The following is a 20839-nucleotide window of genomic DNA, read 5'->3' as shown; positions in this document are numbered from 1 at the left end:
GAAGGAGGAAGGAAGACAGATAAGAAAACAACCATTTCTAATCAGACAACATTAAGGTAACTAGCCACAAACTCCTTACTCTGAAAATTGGCAACTAAAAGAAAGAGTTAAATATGTATCCTACTTCTTGTGAATGAACTATACTTCAGTGTAAAAGTAGCTCTATTTGATGAAGGACTTTTTTCTTTGTGGACAAATTCTATCCAATAGAAGTGCGAGCAAGAAAATCTCTGTTGCAATTTCTACTGAACTGTTAGAAGTGATGTTTGTGAATGGAATCATTAGATAACAGATGATGGGATGTGAAATAAGTCATTCTGAGAAGGACAAATATCATATAATCTAACTTATTTGTGTAATCTAATGAACAAAATGAATTGATCAACAAAATAAGACCCGAAGTATGAAGGCACGGAACAGACTGACCTCGGTGTGAGGGTTGGGGGCATGAGAGGAGATAAACCAAAGAATTTATATACTTACTAAAGGCCTGATACACGAAATTCATGCAAGAATAGGCCTTCCTTCCCCCAGCTGCGGGCACCGGCGTCCCTCTGGCACCTGGGACCCGGGCTTCCCTCCAGCACCCAGGACTGGGACTTCCCTCTGGCCGCTGGCACCCAGGACCCGGGCTTCCCTCACAGCCCCGGCTTCATCTGGAAGGATGTCCAGAAGGATATCCAGTCTAATTAGCATATTATACTTTTATTATTACAGATATGCATAGCCCATGGACATGGGCAATAGGGGGTGATGAATTTGGAGGGAGATAGGGCATGGGAGGAGGTGGGAAAAGGGGTGGGAATGGGGTAAAGAAGGCATCTGTAATATTGTCAACAATAAAAAATATATATTTAACAATAAAAAATGACGATGGGGAACCAAGCAGGAGGGATCAGGTGGTCCACACCTACACCTAGCAAAAGCAACATCACTAAAGGTTTGTTTGTCTAGTTTCCTTCTGCAGTTTATAATTGTTTATAGTCTGTTTTTAACTCTTTGGGGGGTTATTTCTTTGGTTTTATACTCAGACCTCTATTTCTTATTTTATATTGTACAGTATCTATCAATCCCTCATTATAAATTATTTCTTTTCCTACTTTCTCTCCCCATTTCTATCTCCTGATTTGATAGTCATTTTAAATATAATAATGAATACCTTGATCATTTTAAGTAAAATGCTAAACATTTTTTAGGCATTATCACTGAATTCAGCTAATGCCAGGAATTTAGCTTACTTACACTTTCCTCATCTTCCTCCCAATGGGTGTATGTTGTTCCTTTTTTATTTTTTTATTTTGCTTATTAATGTTTCTACTATTTATAAGCCATTACTTTTGTAACCATATCTCTCACAGTTGTTTGGTTCCTTCTAAATTCAAATGATTTCGACACATATGAACAATCCTTTTAACACAATATTTTCCTTCATCTCTTGATTAGTAGATTCTGTTTCTGAATTGTGTTTTTTTTCCCTTGGGCTCATAAATTCTATAAACCCTGAATTTTTTTACATTTTAGAATTTCTATCTTCTTATACCTACACTTGTACAACTTTTTTGGAATTTGTTGAATATGATATTCTCGGTCAGACCTTCTTTCCCTCAGAAATTTATAGGCAAGGTTCCTTTTTTGATTGACATTTAAGATTTCTATTGACAACTCAGATCGACTAATTTTCACCTTGATAAGTTAATTGCTTTATCTGTTCTGGATGCCTAAATAATACCTTCTTTATCCTTGAAATCCAATACAATAATAAGGATCTGTCTCCTTATTGATTCTTCTCAGTACACTTTTCCCAGAATAGGTTTACATTTTCCAGATTCAATTCTTCCTTTGTTCAAGAAAATTATCCTAGTTATCTTTGAAAATATTGTCTGTTGAATTTGTTGGTGGTTTTAATTCAGTATTGGCTTGGCTATTATTATTATCAATTAACACTGTTATTTGCTCCATCAGTGTCTTAATCTCCTTGTCTCTTCTTTTTCTCTGCACTCACTGTGAGTCTCAAACCTTTCCCCCAGGTCACTTATTCAATTCTTAGATATGTTTCTTGCTCTATTTCATTTAATTTAGTAATTCTGCAGTGTACCGGGCCCCTGAATTATGATATGAAATAAGGCATATAACCTGCCCTGTTGGAGTATACACTCTAGAGAGGGCAGAAAGATCATTAAAAGACCATTGCAATGCAAACACAAAAGCACCTAACCTTGCCTAAAAATAGTTTCCTTTTCTTTGTAGAATAAAGATAATACTGCTTCACCAATTCTATAAGGCCCCACATACGAAGGCCTCAATGCTTCTCCAGCTTCATTTCATATCATGGCTACTCCACCTTGATGTCTCCATTTCAGCCATGAATAGGTCCTCATGGGTACTGCCCTGCCTCAACCACAGGAACTCTGCACATAGGCCTGGACAGCTCTTGACTCTTCTCTTTGCCTAGTTAACTCTTCAGCTTCCTTTAGAGCTGCACAGAGGATTACTTCCGTAAAGAAGACTTCTTTGGCATCCTCTTTATAATTCTACTTGAGCAAAATTTGAGTGATTATTTGTCTTTAGGGGTTAATTTTGGTTATGCTGACATCACATTTCCTATATTTAACACCATTGCCTGACACAACATAGACAATTGATAAATATACATTGAGGAAATAAGGTAATGTCCAAATTGAAATTTGAAAGAAGAGGATCTAGAATAGCAACAAAAGCATTGGGATATTTCTTCACCGTTGCACTGACTTTTCTTTCTTTGCTGACTTTCTTACTTTAACTGAGCAGAATTTAAAGAAACAGCTTTCTTCAACCCAAACTTGCAGAAGCCATCTGGGAAAAAAAAAAATGTTGACATTTTACACTCACAGCACCCAACCAAGACACGATGACCAACAACTGCAGAGTTTGGGGGGATGAATCTTGGCTGACGGCTGTGGCATTTCCACATTGTGCTGGCAGCAAGTCAGAACACATCAAATCATTCTGACAGTGCTCAGTTTGCGCTTTGTAAAGTAAAACACTCAGCCACTTCTTAGAGTTTTTATCTCCGGTATCTTTGGGATCATAATTTCTTTCATAGACTGCATCAGTGATGAATTCTGTGGGGCACATCCTGGAATGGCAGTTTATGGAAAAAGAAAGTATGTTTTACTAAAAGCCCCCCAAAAACTATACAACATATTTAATTCCTCATGCATCCCACCACTCCTCCCACGCACAGGCAAGTGGATGCTGTCTCCTTGTGATGAACCATTCTACAAGCACATCCTGCCCTGCCCTGTCCAACCTGTAACTTTTGACTTAGAACCATCTCTCTATAATCACATTTTCTTCCCAGGATCATTAGGAGGATGACCCATCCAGCTGACATCATTGTGAGAATGGATGAATTGTTGGTTTAGGCCACTAAATTTGGGGGTGGTTGGTTATGCAGCAATAAATGACTGATACAAGTGCTTTTTGTAATTTCTCAGATCTTGTTGCATTGATTAGAAGCTCCATGGCAATTTGATGGTGAGAGAAAACCATTGCCAATGTCTATCAAATTCTAAAATCAGCATACTCTTAGACCTAGAAATTTGGGATCTGTTTTATAAAACTGCTTGCACATAGGTATAAAGATATAGCCCAAGCGGTTATTCTATATTATCTGTGGTAATTAAAAATTGGAACAACTTAAATGTTGAGGGGATGGTTAAATTACACATATTAGTACTACACACTTTGTACTTACTGATGAAATGTTAGAAATATTATTGTCAAAGTCAGAGGGGGGAAGGGTGGCTGCTATCACCATTCAACATTGTTTTGAAGATTCCTAACAATGCAATAACATTTTTTTAAAATAATATTTATAATCCCTTACAGGATGGGGCAAAACTGTCATTATTTGTAAATGATATGATTCAAAACTTAGAAAAGCCAATACAATCATCTGAAAAATTATAGTTTTCACATCCTATATAATAAAGAGCTAATATGCAAATGGTTGTCACGCCCTCGCCCTCCCCACCCCGGCGCTGGGCCAGGGGACCTGAGGCTGCACCCCCCCGCCCTGCGGGGCTTGACGGGGGTGGGGCCAGCTGGGTCTGGGTCTTGCACAATTTCGAGGCATGCACGGTGGAGGGTGACTTGATTATGGGTCCCATGGCATGCCCCAGACTCTGACAAGATGGAGATTTTCATATACATTTTACTAATTTTCTCTCATCTCTGACACTTCTATTATAAAGAAAGGGCAAGTAGCAATATTAAAATATTTTCTCTAATTAATTTCCTTTTAATGTGCACAATTTTTGTGCACCAGGCCACTAGTACAACAATAAAAACCAATTAGAAAATATTTTAAAGATCCTATTTGCAATAACAACAAGGAAGTCTGAAAAGATCTTTTGCAAACTTAACATAATTGTTTCTTCTGAGAAGGAGAAGGTATTACAGTAAGGAGAAGGATGTAATGTCCCTTTTAAAGTGTGACAACCAGAAAGGAGTATAATACACTAGAAATAGCCAAGCAGAAATGACTAACACATACAAATGTAACTTCAGATTGTAAAAATTTTTAGACAGCTAGGTCAAACTGTTGGCTCATATTGAAGAATTAACAAATCCTTCTCTTTTTAAAATGCTGCTGTTTAAGCTATCCTAGCCTTGTATAGTTAGTTATTTAGACTAAGCCTAAGATCTTATAAATGTCATGTTAAATTTCTTGTTATTTGGATCAGCCTACTCTTTAAACTTGTTGAAATCCATCTGACTTCTATCTTCCAATATCCCATCCATTATTCCTTCATATCATCTTCAAATTAAATCATTATTATTACACTGTCAACAAAGGCCTTTTGAAATGCCAAATCACAATGGATAAAATGAGGACAAATTGGAGATACCACTCTCATTTTTTTTTACCATTCTTCACACTATATTTTCCACCTCAAACAATGTAAATATCTCTTCCCTTTTTCTCTTGTACAGTTGGGTTCTCTCTCTTACCAAACTCCCCCTTATCCATATACATATTCTCTGGTTCTCCTAATTAAAATACATTCTGTATTTTATAGCCCAGTTTTTATTGAGCATTACATTTCCTTCCTAAGCTAAATTCCTAATTTAGTTATTTACTTATTCATTTAAGATATATTAAGTAATTGCTATATGCTCAGCAATGTGGTAACCAATGAGACCTCAAAGATTAAATGATACATTCTTCAAAATGTATGTTCTAATGAGAAAATAGAAAAATTAAGCAACTAAAACACAACAAGCTATGTTCAATAAAGAGGAACATGCGAAGTGTTATGGAAGTGGAAGCATGCAAAGGCACAGTTACGCTGATGGCGCTCCACATTGAACCTAGGTAAAGGAGGCAACAAGGTCAAGGGGCCCCACAGAGGAGACAGACACTGAAAGGGCAATTGAGGCATTTGCAGTAATGTGCTGAAATTGAGTCACACTAGCTCCAAAAAGCCACATCTCTTCCCAACCCTGTCTTCAGTGACTTCAGGTTGGTAGTTGAAATTAGCAGTGGTGGGAACATTTACATGACAGATGTCGGCAAATACTACAAATTTGAGCACTATTATTTTTATCAGAAAGCCAGTTGTTAAACACTTAGCAAGCACAACCACTGAATTGGATGAGCCATTATCTATACTAAAAAAGCCTAGGTGGTCCTCGTGCCCTCGTGTGCGATGTCATCACAAGATGGCCGCCACAAGATGGCCGCACGCACAGCAGAGGATGTGGGTCACGGCAGGAGAGGGCAGTTGTGGGCAATCAGGCTGGCAGGGGAGGGCAGTTGTGGGCGATTGGGCCAGCAGGGGAGGGCAGTTTTGGGTGATCGGGCCAGCAGGGGAGGGCAGTTGTGGGCGATCAGGCCATCAGGGGATGGCAGTAGGGAGTGATCAGGCCGGCAGGGGCCTCTAGTAATAAACCTAATGTTAGAGCTGTGGAGGGAATGAGGTGAAAAGACAGAAAAGGGAGTTAGGATTGGAATGCTGATGCTGAGATGTAGCAACTTGTCCAGGATCCCTGCTCTTTCCTCTCCACGGCCTTCCCACAACCACACTCACTGCCTCACATTTCGAGGGGCCTGGTTTGCTCCTCTCCACATGCTCCAAATCTTTTACATCCCAGTTCCTTCTAGGAATATTCTTCCAATATGCCCAATATATCAACACAAATCAGAACTAATAACCTTTATCATTTTTTATATATTGAAATTATTTTCTGCAATTGACAGAATTTCCCTGGCCACTTCTACAGAGAAATATGAGAAAATTCATTTGCAAAAAGAACTTTCTTCAGAACTGCTTACTTGATAACTAAGGACTTAATTTATCTGAACACTACAGAGGTAGATGAGATAAAAAGTGGACATAGAGGCTACTAACTGACTACGTGACCAATAAAATCAGTCCAGCGAATATATATATAATCAAAATTGGCATCTCACCTCTGTTGATAAGCTACGTGAATGTACTATTTTTGGAGCATATCATTGTTTTAAAATAACTATGCAATTGCAAACTATTCTGTATATATAAGAATAAGAATACCAAATATAATGCCTTGCATCAGCTCTTGTCCTGGTATCCGATATTACATCAATTTTCAGATGCTCATTTGTGCCCCTGGGCATTCAGAAATGTTTTCTTTCTGTTTATAAATATATCAAGTATTCCCTTCTGTTGCTTTGATCCTGTGCAGCTGTTGAGTTAGAGCTAGTTTCAGAAAATGGCACTACAGGGTGAAAAGGACCGCATTCAGACTTTATCAACCATCTGGAGTGCTGAGCTGCTCTGCTGGCCTGATGTCTCCTGATTTGATTTCTACAAAGTAGGGAAGTTTCTTGTAAAAAGTGCTTGAACAGAGATGTACTTGAGAGATGCTCATATCTTCAGAAACTTTTGTGCTTACTGAAGAAAGCTCAGTCGTTGTTGCAGTTTATTTACGGGATGATCAAGTGAACCTCCTTCAGCCAGTTCAACAAGGATGTACAGAAATTGTTTTACCAGTAGAGACGTAATATTAGGTCACAGACCCTGTTGATAGACTGCTGTCCACTCCACCCCATTCTTTTTTTCCTATAAGCTGGGAAACTCCTTTGGAAAGGTTCTGGGTGTGCACTCTAGTTTTCCACAAGACTGATACTACATTTCACCCAAGAGACTTTGAATCTACCTAACAGAATGACACCTATGGTGTAAGTACTTTTAATTCAAGCAATGATAACTGCCTCCTCCCCAATTCTTGTGAGTACCTCATCAGAGGAACAAAATTAAAATCATGATACATCAGTGGTTTCATTCCTCTTCCTTAATAATGCAAAAACATCCACAGAAATTACCTCTTTTCAGAATTGCAATTTAAAGCTCAGCCAGTGTGGCTCAGTGGTTGAGCATCGACCTATGAACCTGGAGGTCATGGTTCAATTCCCAGCCAGGGCACATGCCCAGCTTGTGGGCTTGATCCCCATGCAGGAGGCAGCTGATAAATGGTTCCCTCTCATCACTGATGTTTTTATCTCTTTCTCCCCCTCTCCCTTCCTCTCTGAAATTAATAAAAATATATATTTTTTTCAAAGAATTGCAATGTATTTCACACATGTGGGTGATGTCATTAATTTAAAGTAAAATGCAATTAAAAGTAACTTTTTATATATAATTTTAGAGAAGTAAAGATGCCAAGTAGTATGCTTGATTTATTTCTGGTCCTGATGTTTCACAGTTTATCTGCCTTGCAAGACGTTTACGTATATCCCAAGACTGTGCACTAGTGATACAGGTTTTTGCAAACATAACAAATATGTAATTACCTCGAATAATATATTATTTGGAATGTTTTCAACTTCATATAATAGGAATTCTGACTCAACTGGCTTAAATAAACAGAGAAAGCAACCATCTCACATGACAGGCCCTGAGGTTGGACAGCTCCAGAACTGGTTGATTCAAATGATGTCATAAAACACCCGTTCTTTCTCCATCTTTCTCTTCTGCAGCCTTTACATGTCAGCTGTGTCTCTACTGTCTCCCTCATGATCGCAATCTGGCTGCCAGTTTCCTAGTCATTACATCCACAAAGATCAATGTCTAACGAAGATCTGTTCTTTCCCTATCTTTCTTTATAAGAATGAATAATATTTTCCAGAAGCTTTCCTCCAATTGCTCTTTTATGTCTCATTGGTTCTATCCTAGAGGAGTCATGCTAAAAGGAAAGGGACTACCAAGATATGCTTAGACTGTTCCATATTTACCCTCGGTTCGTGAGGGAAGGCTGCCCTGGAACACAAAACAGGGCTCTCCCAGCAAGAAAAAAGCTTACACTGAACCAGGAAGGCTCTTTAGTGATGGAGTTGTCCAAAATACTCTCCTGTTGCCTTCTACCTTGACTCTATTCAAATTGCAAGATTTTACACACTTCCCTGCTACCTATTAACCAATGACTCTCAGATTTACATCTCCAACCCATAATTGCAGTCCTAGCTTTAGACTCAAAATTCAAGTTGCCAACCATTGCAGATCCTACAAACATCTTTTCTCCTATATGTGACCTACATCCAATATCCTTTATCAAAACTAATAAATTAACTATGTAACCAGTTTACCAAGCTAGGTAACTCAGTATTGTTCTTAATTTGTCCCTCTTCCTCTCCTTATACATTTATTTATTTCCCAAGTGTGCTTATCCCATTTCCTAAATGTTCCTCAAATAAGACCTCTTCTACATAGCCTCCAATTTGTGCTGTGTGACTCAAGTTTCCCCCTACTGATTTTTACTTCTGTTGTCACCGGCGGTGAGAGAGGGAGCACGGGGTCCACCGCTGACTCCTCTTCTCTCTGCTGTCCTCTCCCTGGGCAAACAGGCTTTGTTGGCACCCACGACCTTGGCCAGCCCTTCCACCCAAGGGAAAGGTCAGTGCCCTTAAGTGGTCTGTGAAATCTCAATGACCCCAGGGGGTGGGGGAGGGGGAGAACCAGCATCATCTTAAGGCCCTTTTCAATCCATTCCTATCCTATCTGGTGTAGCCTCCTCTTCCAACTCTCCCAAAAAGCATGCTTTAACCTCCTGGACACTGAACTTCTTACTATTTCCTGATTATGTGAAGCCTTTTAAGAGGTTTGCTTTTGTATAATATAGTTTCTACCACCATGGATTTTCTCCCCTAATTTTCACTTGGGAAATTCTTGATCTTTCTTTAATTCTCAGTTCAAAATATTGTCTCCTCCAAACAACTAATTTTAAAGTACAAAAGCAATATTTAACTCCAACAATATTTAAAGAAATGATAATGACACCATATTGGCTGAAAAACATTGTTAAGTGAAGGAAGCAGGCACATGAGGCTACATACAATATGACCCCATTTACATGAAATGTTAAAATGGCAAAATTGCAGGAACAGAAAAAGACCAAGGATTGTTTGGGATCAGGAATAGAGGCCCGGCTGTCTGAAGGACAAAAGGAATGGGGTTGGGGAGCAGGGGGACAGGCAGGGAGATAACAGAAATCTGTTTTAAATCTGTATGTAGTGGTTATATGACTGTATACATTTTTCAAAATTCACCAAGCTGTACATTTAAAGTGAGTGGGGGTTTTTATATGAAAATTAGACTTTAATAGAGATATTAAAAATACTCCTGCACCCAAACTTTAAAGAAACTATAGAACCACTCTGAACTTACAATGTAAACTTTGACAAATACAGGTAGAAACTCACATTCTTATATGTGACTTCTCACATGAGACGAGAATTCTTATATTTACAAATTCTCATTCCTAATAATTTCTGAAAAATCCACATATAAGGAAGTGCTCATTGCACTGCAAACTAGAGTAGACTTTGGACCACCTTCAAACACGGAAGAATGTAATTGGAAAACACAGAACTAGAAAGGAAGGGAAGTGAAAATCTGGGCAAGATCAGAGCAGAAACATTTTCCTCAGTTATCTGGCTAAGAGTTTTTCAAATTCCTGTTGCATGGTTTGTTGTACATATAATTGTGCTAAATTTAACTCTTTATTAAATTCTTCCATAGTATGTATATTTTGTGAGAACCCTCTGTTGCCCTTATGTAGTGTCAAATTAAAGCACCATTTTTTTAGGTTGTTAAAGAACCTGAATTAGGTGAATTTTCAGATTCAGGTATTCAGAGTAGAAACAGGCCTACGTCTCCAGGTTAATTAACTGAAAGCAAGTCCACAGAAATTAATCTGTTAAAAATTAGACTATCAAAAGACATTTCTCCAAATGATTAATTGCCAGGGAAAGAATATCAAATATTATATTAAAGACAGGGTGGTTTTATTTCAATTTGTTTTTAATCCAGTCCATTGTCTTTAATATGTCTTACTTCACAGATTTGTCAACTGCCTTAATCAAGCGAATGTTTTGCACATGTTTCAGCATTTTGAAAGTGTTCACTGTGAAATGTTAATCAGACACCTAAGTGCCATTCCATGAGCATCCACAGATCCTGGCTTAGTGACCAGGTGGAGGTGTCATAACTGTATTAGAGAAGCTGAGCAGAGGTTGGTGGGGAACATTAAAGAACTTAGTTCATGGTGTAATGAATTTTGGCTTGGGCAGAATGAAGTTTGCTTTGTCGTATTACTGTATAGGGCCTTTTAATGTTATTTTGTGCTAAGGGAACACAAAGGTATAATTTTCAACATCCTTTATAATTTGATGCCTTCTGTATAGAGGAGAAAGAAATTACATTTCTTCTCTTTTTGGAACTCTTGGAATTTATCATTTTTATTTTCACTGTTTTTTTCTCATATGATGAGCTATAAATCTTAATAAGGCATAATCCCAAATAGATATAACATTGCATTGTTATCTACTAGATTTTACCTGCAGTGCTGGAGTGTATATCCTCATTTCATTTGCATTTATGTGAAAGTACTTAGTAAACTGTAAAGTACTGTGTAAATATGATCTACAATTACCTTAAATGATACCCAGATTTAACAATTACCAGTCAATCAGGTAATAACAAGCATTTACTGAATTCTCTCAAAGTGCAAAACATGATATTAAGTAGCTGGGGGTTCTGAGGAAGAGACATAGCACAAGACCTCAGATAATTTATTCTGTGTCTAATGAGACCTGAGATCATTTAAGTCCTGAGTTATAGTCACCAGGTAAGTCATTTACACAGAACTCAATAGAGTTCTGGGAGCACTTTCTCTCCTTTTAACATTCAGAGCCAACGTTCAGCTGCAAAACAACAGCTGGAAGCTGACTGAGCATGGTTACCTGCGGGACAGTATGGCTGGATTGAAATAAAAATTCTGCTAGACTCCAAGAATAACAATGGTAAGCCCCCTTAGGCATCTGACTGAAGTTGCAACACAGAATATTTTAAATACTTTAAGTCCCATTTGTAGAAATGTTTTGCTCAGCACTATAAGATACCTGTTTTAGAAGATCAAATGTCTACTGGTAAAAGTAAAGATTCTGAAGACCATAATGAAGTTAGTATCTATATAACTTGTTATGAACAAAGCCTCTAATATGGAATGACAACATGATACAGTGGCCACTATGCTCTTAGGGAGATTTGCATGTCCTGCAGACCACTTAGAAGGTCCTTGGACCTCAGGCAAACATTTTCCAGGAAAATATTTTTGTTTTAGCTGAGCATCTACTATGTGTCTGGCACTGTGCTGGGCAGTGAGGTTTCCAGGATGAGTATGATGCATGCCTGCTGTTGGGAGATCACGGTCTGTGAGGATGACCACTAATAAAAATAAGGGCAATATACACTGTGAGCATTCCAGTCCAGGGACATGTGGAACCATGAAAAGTGGAAAGACTTCCTGGGACATTTGGGAAGTCCATGAGGAAATGATATTTTACAATAATAATAAAAACATGAAGTTCTAATGACTTACTGAATTGTTTTTCTCTGTTGCCACATTTGGGTTTGTCCTGAGGTCACATAGAACAATCAATATCCCAATACACATTTATGCATACACCTTTTTTATGAACTTCAGCGTATTTCCTTCAAAAATATCCCCCAGAGGTAAAATTACCCAATTAAAGAAAAAAAATCAAGTATCTTGATACATATTTTCACATTACTTTTCAAAAGGGTTGTTTCAATCACCACTCCTATCTAGTCATGTAGGAGAATACACATTTTAATGAATTGTTACCAATATTAAGTAGTATAAATTTTAAACTTTTCGAACATAATAGTTAAATGTGATATTGAGAATGCACTTCTTACCTGGAAAGATGCATAAAAAGCAGAGCTCATCTTCAATGATTTCTCATCATAAATCAGCCATTTTGTTACAAGAATCCTTGAAATAAGAATGCTCGAGTAAATATTATAGGTAACAGTAAATACTTCTTAAAGTAACCCCGGGACAGCGCTAGCACCTCAGCCAAAAGGAAAAATCCCAACAGCCAGGCCCTTGGAGGGTCCATCCCATTCCCACAGGCATTCCTGGGTAAACTGATATTTCGTGTTCTCAATGTTTGAATGTAAAGGTTTTCCCTGCCTGCCCTCTTGCTGTATACCATTCCCGCCCCTGGATACACTGGTATGAGTCCCGCCTTCCAACAAGGACCTTCTTGTTCATAGCAGAGCATTGTGGAAGACCCTACTTGTTCATAACAAGACACTGTTCTAGTGACGACCACTGGGACATTACAATTTTTACAAGTGCCAATAAAAAAGCAACCAAATTTTTCAGAGGTGAGCACATAACACCATGAACCATGCAGACCTTCAGTAGAAACTAATCTCCAACACCCTGGAAGATTAACCCATTTTTAATGAAGCTCAAAGCAATGGTGCTGTCCAAGTGCATGAGCTCCACATGTGCACATTAATCCTAAATACACTTTCGGCTTTGGGAAGCAATTTCCACTTGCAAACTTTGGAAAATGTATCAGGACCCAAGGAGATATTTGCATTTAAATTATAGAACATGCTTTTCATATCAATTGCTCTGGGGTTAAGGGAGGAGACCATCCTGACTAGACAACCAAAATAAAATTGACACACTATTATTTATATACAGTTTGCTTTCAACCTCATGGAGAAAAGAAAAAAGGCTGCCAGGACAGAAACTTTACTTTGATCACAGAGAGAATGTGCTATGGAAACAGGATGTACTTTCAACCCATTTCCTGAAAGTGATCTCCTGTGAACAAAAGATTCCCATGGAATGAGTAAGCAGTGTTGGCTACACCCTGTTAAAAAGGACAGTTTTGCCGAAACCGGTTTGGCTCAATGGATAGAGTGTCGGTCTGCGGACTGAAAGGTCCCAGGTTTGATTCCGGTCAAAGGCATGTACATTAGCTGCGGGCACATCCCTGGTAGGGGGTGTGCAGGAGGCAGCTGGTCGATGATTCTCTCTCATCGATGTTTCTGCCTATCCCTCTCCCTTCCTCTCTGTAAAAAAATCAATAAAATATATTTAAAAAAAAAAAAAGACAGTTTTCCCTCCTCACCTCACTTTATTCCTACAAGAACAGCCCCATAATACAACCTAGATCCCCCACCTCAGGAGCGCCCCTGCTTAGGCAGCTCTCTCTAGCATCACTGTTTCAGGACAAGCTTTTTCTCCTGTCCGGATCTTTATATTTGCTTAACCCTCTGCCTGAAACCTTTTCCATCAGATTTTGCATATCATGTCATTTCGGTCTCTGCTCAAATATCAGCTCCTCAGAAAGGCCTTTCTCAACTGCCCTACCTAAAATACCCCACCAACCCTCCCTATCACCAACGGACCCTCGGTCTGCTTTATTAGATCTTAACAACCCTGTCACTATCTGCAGTCATATTGTTTATTTGGTAACTTGTTTATTTTCTGACCCCCAACTAGCATGGAGCTCCACAGAGCGGAGACTAAGGTGTTTGTCACTGTTATCACCTCCACCTTTTTCATCCTCCTTAAATGTCCTGGGAGGAAGGATGAATGCTAAGGAGGACAGAAGGATAAAGGGACAGTGAGAGAACAGATGGATGAATGGATTTCCTCTTCCAGTGGCTACTGCCCCATACATACATTCTCTCTCCCATCTTAAAAAATATGAAATTATCAATTTCCCTCAAATCTACCCTATTTCTTTCCTTCCCTTCATAGCTAAGCTCTCTTAGTAACAGCCTCCACTCACTTAAAATCTATTAACTCTTTTTTCTAATACTTTTATTTAATAATATGACTATAAAACTAATAAATACTAACTGTAACAATATAGTATGTATCATACCAAAGTCTTTGTTTATACAAATATAAATACATAGAGTTGTTTATTTAAAGGGTCAGACTATGCTTATTTTACTATAACTTTTATTTTTTACTTAATAATATATTAAGGATATTTTCTGAGCCCAGATATAGAGATTTACTTCTTTCTTTTTAATAGCTGCATAATATTCCACAGCATGGATGTACTATATTTTATTCAACCCTCTTGATGGACATTCAAGTTGCTTCCAGATTTCCACTATTATGACCATATTGCAATAAACTCACTCATACATATGTCTTCACATACACACACTTTTATTTCTGTTTCGTAAACTCCCTGTTCAGCCTTAAACTTGCTACAATTAATCTTCTGTGTACTCTCCCAGCTCCAATCACACCACTATGGCAGATGTCACTGCTGAGAACCCTGTCACTAACCCCTCCATCCCCTGGAGTTTTATAGGAAAAGCACACAAGTAGGAATGAGAACCAAATGAGAGCCAGAATTTGTCTATTTCAATAGTCGGATAAACACTCAGTGCCTGGCTCTCTGATAAAAGTCAAGTTAGTGAATTCAGCTTAAGCCAGGAGGCCTCGAGGAAGCTGTCAAGAACTGGGAAGGCACTGGGTTTTCATCCCACCTGCAAGCTAATAAGCCAGCCTGCTACAGTGTTGTGGATGCTGGCAGAATATACAAGACTCTTAGGTCAGAGACCAAAGATGGATGACCTCACTGCGTAGCAAAGAGCATGGGCTTCATGGTAATGTCAGTTACCTTTGACCCCCAAGTCCCAGGGGCTAACACAGAGCAGCCCAGGTGGATGCTGCTCACACCGTGGGTTGCATCACAGCTGAGGAAACTCAAGCTTAGGGGACCCCAATCCTTTATAATGATCTACAAGTAAAATGCCTGAACTTTACCTAAAGGGGCCCTGTCTTTATTATACTGCATAATAAATAAACCTTCCCTCTGCTCTAGAGAAAGACACTATCTCTATCTCCCAAGGCTTTTCTTTATACAAATATCCTTGAAAAATATAGCCAGTGCCTCTTCTTGCAAGAGCTGCAGACACGCAAGAGACTCAAGTAGGATGGCTTCTGGCAGAGGCCACCTGCTCTCTTCCTCCAGTTTTAAGATGGACAGTTTGGTGGTACAAAAGCTGGCATGACTTATCACCTCTCTGAGGAGTCGAGAATAAGGAAATAGAAACAAGGAAAGTGGAAGATAGCTGAATTTACCACAAGAAAGCAGACCCTGACCAGATGTGCTTCCTACACTAGAGAAAGCAACAACGACAAGAAAAAGCCTAGCACTTCGATTCAGGAAGCACAAGTCCCCCTCAGGCCTGCAGTAGGTCAAATGGTGGCCTCAAAGGGACATGTCCACTTTCTAATCCCTGGGACCTGTGCATGTTACCTTATTTGGAAAAACAGTCTTTGCAGATGTAACTAAGTTAAGTTCTGGCCTCTAAAACCATGAGGTGAAATTTCTGTTGTGTTAAGCCACCTAGTTTGTGGTCATGTGTTACAGCAGCCACATGAAACAACTATGGCAGCCAACAAATTTCTGACCAACAACGTGACTATCATTGTTCCTATAGACTGGGGTTTCCAGGGTTCAGTCATGGGCAGGAGGACTTTGATCGTTTTCACATATTCAAAGCTCAGAATACTTGACTCTCTTTCAGTGGCTACACTCAAACTGCCCTCTGCTACATCTTCCCTCTCGCATCCCTCTTTCTTCTGCTCTTCTCAGAGTCTTTTCAGGCACAGATAGATAAATTTTACATTTGAAAATCAGCCATTGGCTTTTTTTTCTTGATTTATGTAGATCTATCGTTGTTTGTTGGATCCTAATGCCTTTCTTTCTTCCTTCTCTGTGATCTCTGCTTTCTGACCAAGAATTCTTTTTTTCTAATGTCTATTTCCAGATTCCTCCTTTTTCAATTCCTTCTAGAAAGTGATATGAGACAAATGGGTCCCACGTCTGCCAAAACAAATCCTGTCCACCTTCCCTTCTCATAGAAGTAAACCATCCATCAGTCCCATCCCTAATCCATGTCTGAATTCAATGTATTGGAATGCTGTCGGACTCCCATGAGATGTATTATTATCCTGTTGCCTCTTTTTCTAAGAGTCCTATCACCATAAATTTCTCAAATATGTTCCTTCATGGCATGATCCAAACTTAGCTAACCACATCATTTTTAAAAACAGTATTAATGACTGGCGTTTTCTATGCTTACTTTTCCAGCCTCAATATCGAATTTTCCAAATCTTATACAACCTCTAGTGGCTGTCTCAGCCACCAAGGGCAAGTTTCCCAAATTTTCTTATTATTTGACTCCCTGCCTGCAGCTTCCAAGGGCGCCTTTCAATAGTTTATTGTGTTCGGGGCTCCCTCTGTGCAGGAGAGGGGCCAGGGAGAAGCCCTCCCATTCATTCTCTAAAACCTTGAATCTTCTTTCCTAGTTCTGTCTTTAAGAGTACTTCGATATGCATCCGTTGTTGTTTTTTTCCTTTTCTCTTTCATCTGTGACTACTGTGAGCTCTAAAATTACAATTTTTTTCATGAGAAAGTGCCTCTCTTCTTACAATTTCTCAATCAATACACCTTTCTCTGCCACCTTTCTTAATGCCAGACCTAAAGCTGTTTCCTTACAAGGGGGCCATTATTCCCACTGTCTCTGAAAAAACCTGACTCTTATACACAATGTTTTAAGCACAGGCCTTTTAATATTCTTCTTCATCCTTGGGTTTGTAAATTCTTGGACATTTTTGTCCATCACAGTTCAGGAAAATAACATCTTTGCTGTATGATGAGGCTCCCCTTCCCTCTTTATCTCTTCATTAGTGAGATTCCACAACCCCTCAATGATTAAATTCATAATCGGAGTTCCTAAAATCCACAACCCAGTGAATAGCCAGTTCAGAGCCAATATGAGAACATATGGAATCAGAGGGCAGGGAAACTCCGGCAGCCTTTGGACAGATCAGAACCCAAGTCCCTCTTTGGCCTAGAATTTGTTTTTTTGTTGTTGTTGTTTTTTTTTTGTTTTTTTTTTAATATATTTTATTGATTTTTTACAGAGAGGAAGAGAGAGAGATAGAGAGTTAGAAACATCGATGAGAGAGAAACATCGATCAGCTGCCTCTTGCACACCCCCTACTGGGGATGTGCCCGCAACCAAGGTACATGCCCTTGACCGGAATCGAACCTGGGACCTTTCAGTCCGCAGGCTGACGCTCTATCCACTGAGCCAAACCGGTTTCGGCGAGGCCTAGAATTTGTTTAAACAAAGATAAAGAGGTGCAATTAAGGAAAGGCTGTCCAGCACTGCCTGCCCATGCCCCACTTTGCCTACCTATACCAAAGCCTAAAGGTGAACTATTTCACATGGTGGTGCTTGTTCAAGCACAAGGGATGCAACTGTTCCACAGTTTAAAGGCCTGATTTTTTTCATCTTAGCTGAGAAAAAGAGGAAAAGAAAAAATAAACTTTGGAATTTATTCCACTCCCAAATACCTTTAAAACAAACAGACAGAGAGAGAGAGAAACAAGAAAAGAAAAGGCTTGAGAACCAAGATGGCGACATAGATAAACACCTGTACTTGCTGCCTCGCACAACCACATCAAAATTACAACTAAAAGACAGAACAACTATCATCCAGAACTGCAGGAAAGCTGGCTGAATGGAAATTCTACTACTAGAAGTAAAGAAAAAAGCACATAGAGACTGGTAGGAGGTGCGGAGGTGCGGAGGTATGGAGGTGCTGAGGCGCGCACTAAACAGGCTGGCAACCAGGTGCACTGCTTTTTTTTCAATCGGGAGGGAGATACAACCTTTGGATTGCTCTGAACTCCATTTCTAGGCAAGACTCTGGGGACCCAGACACATTCAAGGAGAAACTGGACTGTCTGGCATCAGGTCAGAATGCGAGAGCGGCTTTCTTACAGAGGAGGTGCTCGCATCAGTCAGTGTTCCTGCTCCGGGAGCTCTCCAGTGTAGGGCTGACTGGCAGTCATTGCTGTTTGCTCTGCCCTGGTAATTCCCAGAGACCCCACCCCACCCAATTTACAGCCCCACCCAAGCTGTGTGCATGGGTTTTTGCATATGAATGGACTGGCCTTTCTCAACCTAAAACCTGTCAAACAGGCAGCAGCTGGGTCAGGGAGCCCCAGAGCTTCCAAAAGAAGGCCCAAGGCCTGGCAGCAGCAGCCTGCCTTGCTTTACACCTAGGCCTCCTCTGGGCACTTCCAAACTTGATACAAAGAGGAGAAATCTGCATATCTCTCTGTAGCTCCTGCTGGGTGGCCCCAGGCAGTGGCTGACTTTGCACCTCCTTGGAGATCCAAGAGCCAGTGCATCCAGTGGTCACTGTGAGAACATACCAGATTGTAACTCTTCACATCCATAAGCAACATACTTAAGGGGAAGACTCAGTGAGCACCAAAGCCCCATTGAAGCAAGTCCTGCCTCATAAGGGTGTTTCCTGCACAGCAGTTCTTCCATTGTAGACACAGCTGGTCCTCATAGCCAATTGGCCTGGAGGTCAATTCCTCCCAGTGATACCAACAGCAATCAAGGCTTAACTACAATGAGACTGTACACACAGCCCACAAAGGGGTGTACCAAGAGTGTCCACCTCAGGTGATTGGGGAGGCTGAGCCACTGGGCCCTATAGGACACCTACCACACAAGGCCACTCTATCAACACAGGGAAGCAGCCAAAATGGGAGACAAAGAAACATGTCACAAATGAAAGAAGTAGAAGAAAGCAAACTACTGGATATAGAGTTCAAAACCACAGTTAAAAGGTTACTCAAGAATCTTCTAGAAACCTCTGAGGAACTTAGTGAGACCTTCAAGGATCTTAGTAAGAATGTCAAAAAAGTGGAAAAGGACCAGTCAGAAATTAAGCATACACTGACTGAAATAAAGAATGATATACAGAGATCCAACAGCAGACTAGAGGATCCCAAGAATCAAGTCAAAGATTTGAAATACAAAGAAGCAAAAAACACCCAACCGGAAAAGCAAAAAGAAAAAAGAATCCAAAAATATGAAGATAGTGTAAGGAGCCTCTGGGACAACTTCAAGCATACCAACATCAGAATTATGGGGGTACCAGAAGAAGAGAGAGAGCAAGATACTGAAAACCTATTTGAAGAAATAATGACTGAAAACTTCCCCTACCTGGTGAAAGAAATAGCCTTACAAGTCCAGGAAGCACAGAGAACCCCAAACAAGAGAATCCAAAGAGGACCACACCAAGACAAATCATAATTAAAATTCCAAGGGCAAAAGACAAAGAAATAATCTTAAAATCAGCAAGAGAAAAACAGTTAGTTACCTACAAGGGAGTACCCATACAACTGTCAGCTGATTTCTCAACAGAAACTATGCAGGCCAGATGGGAGTGGCAAGAAATATTCAAAGTGATGAATAGCAAGAACCTATAACCAAGATTACTCTACCCAGCAAAGCTATCATTTAGAATTGAAGGTCAGATAAAGAGCTTCACAGACAAGAAAAAGCTAAAGGAGTTCATCACCAACAAACCAGTATTATATGAAATGCTGAAGGGTATTCTTTAAGAAGAGGAAGAAGAAGAAAAAAGTAAAGATAAAAAATTATGAGCAACAAAGTGACAACAAATACATATCAACAAGTGAATCTAAAAATCAAATGAATAAAAAACCTGATGAACAGAATAAACTGGTGAATATAATTGAATCAGGAGCATAGAAAGGGATCAGACTGACAATTCTCAGGGGGAAGGAGGTGTGGGAGAGTAGGGGGTGTGGGAAGAGATTGGACCAAAATCTTATACCTATGGATGAGGGGGGACGAGGGCATGGGGTGAGGCGGGAACCAGGCGGAAGGGAGCTATGGGGGGGGGGGGGGGGGGGGAGGAGAGGAACATCTGTAATAATCTGAACAATAAAGATTAAAGAAAAAAAAAAGAAAAGGCTTATACACTGTTTAGATTATTCCTCTTCCCAATAATCTACATATCAGCATCACCTACAAAGCCAAGTGCCTCAGCTGTGCCAAGAGCCCTGATATTTTTGGCTCTATGATCCCAAATGGCCATTTAGCCCCATTCACATTGGGCACCAATAAAATTTAGATTCATTGACAAACTTTTGCCTATTTTACCTTCAAACTCTGAGGGTGAGATTTTTACCTAATAAAGAAATAGATTAAAAACTTTATAATTGCAAGTTGAAAAAATGCTATGAAGCAATAAATAGAGAATGATGGTACAGAATGAGGAAAGGGACCTACTTCAAAGACTCAGATAAAGTCTCAGGAGAAAATAGTTTAGCTGAGAACTATAGGATAGATCTATAGACTGAACCCATGTTTAAATCCTTTCTACCTTCATTAATATTTGTGCAATATAAAAGATACTGCATTTAAAAAATATAATAAAATATTTTGCCATATTTCTTCAAATATGTTGGTATCTATACTTGATCTTTTCCTCTTGGAAACTCAAATTATGCAGAATCACAAATGTAATTTACAAATAAATTCATTTTGTATGTAAATTTTGTGGGCTTTTTAATTATTTATTAATTTAATTACATGTCACTTAAATTCAAATG

At 39.4% G+C, this 20839-nt stretch overlaps 1 long non-coding RNA gene across 1 annotated transcript; it reads right to left on the bottom strand.

Moving 5' to 3' along the window:
• Window positions 1-3038: 3038 nt before the first annotated feature.
• Window positions 3039-19458, bottom strand: LOC129150558 (uncharacterized). Its single transcript, XR_008557269.1, has 3 exons — window positions 19422-19458; window positions 12246-12321; window positions 3039-3115 (listed from the first exon to the last, which is right to left on the bottom strand). It is a non-coding gene; the product is annotated as an uncharacterized LOC129150558 (long non-coding RNA).
• Between the last annotated feature and the right edge of the window lie 1381 nt (window positions 19459-20839).

Source organism: Eptesicus fuscus, chromosome 10 (genome assembly GCF_027574615.1).
Source record: "Eptesicus fuscus isolate TK198812 chromosome 10, DD_ASM_mEF_20220401, whole genome shotgun sequence".
NCBI classification, from domain to species: domain Eukaryota; kingdom Metazoa; phylum Chordata; class Mammalia; order Chiroptera; family Vespertilionidae; genus Eptesicus; species Eptesicus fuscus.
This window is presented reverse-complemented; position numbering and strand designations above follow the sequence as displayed.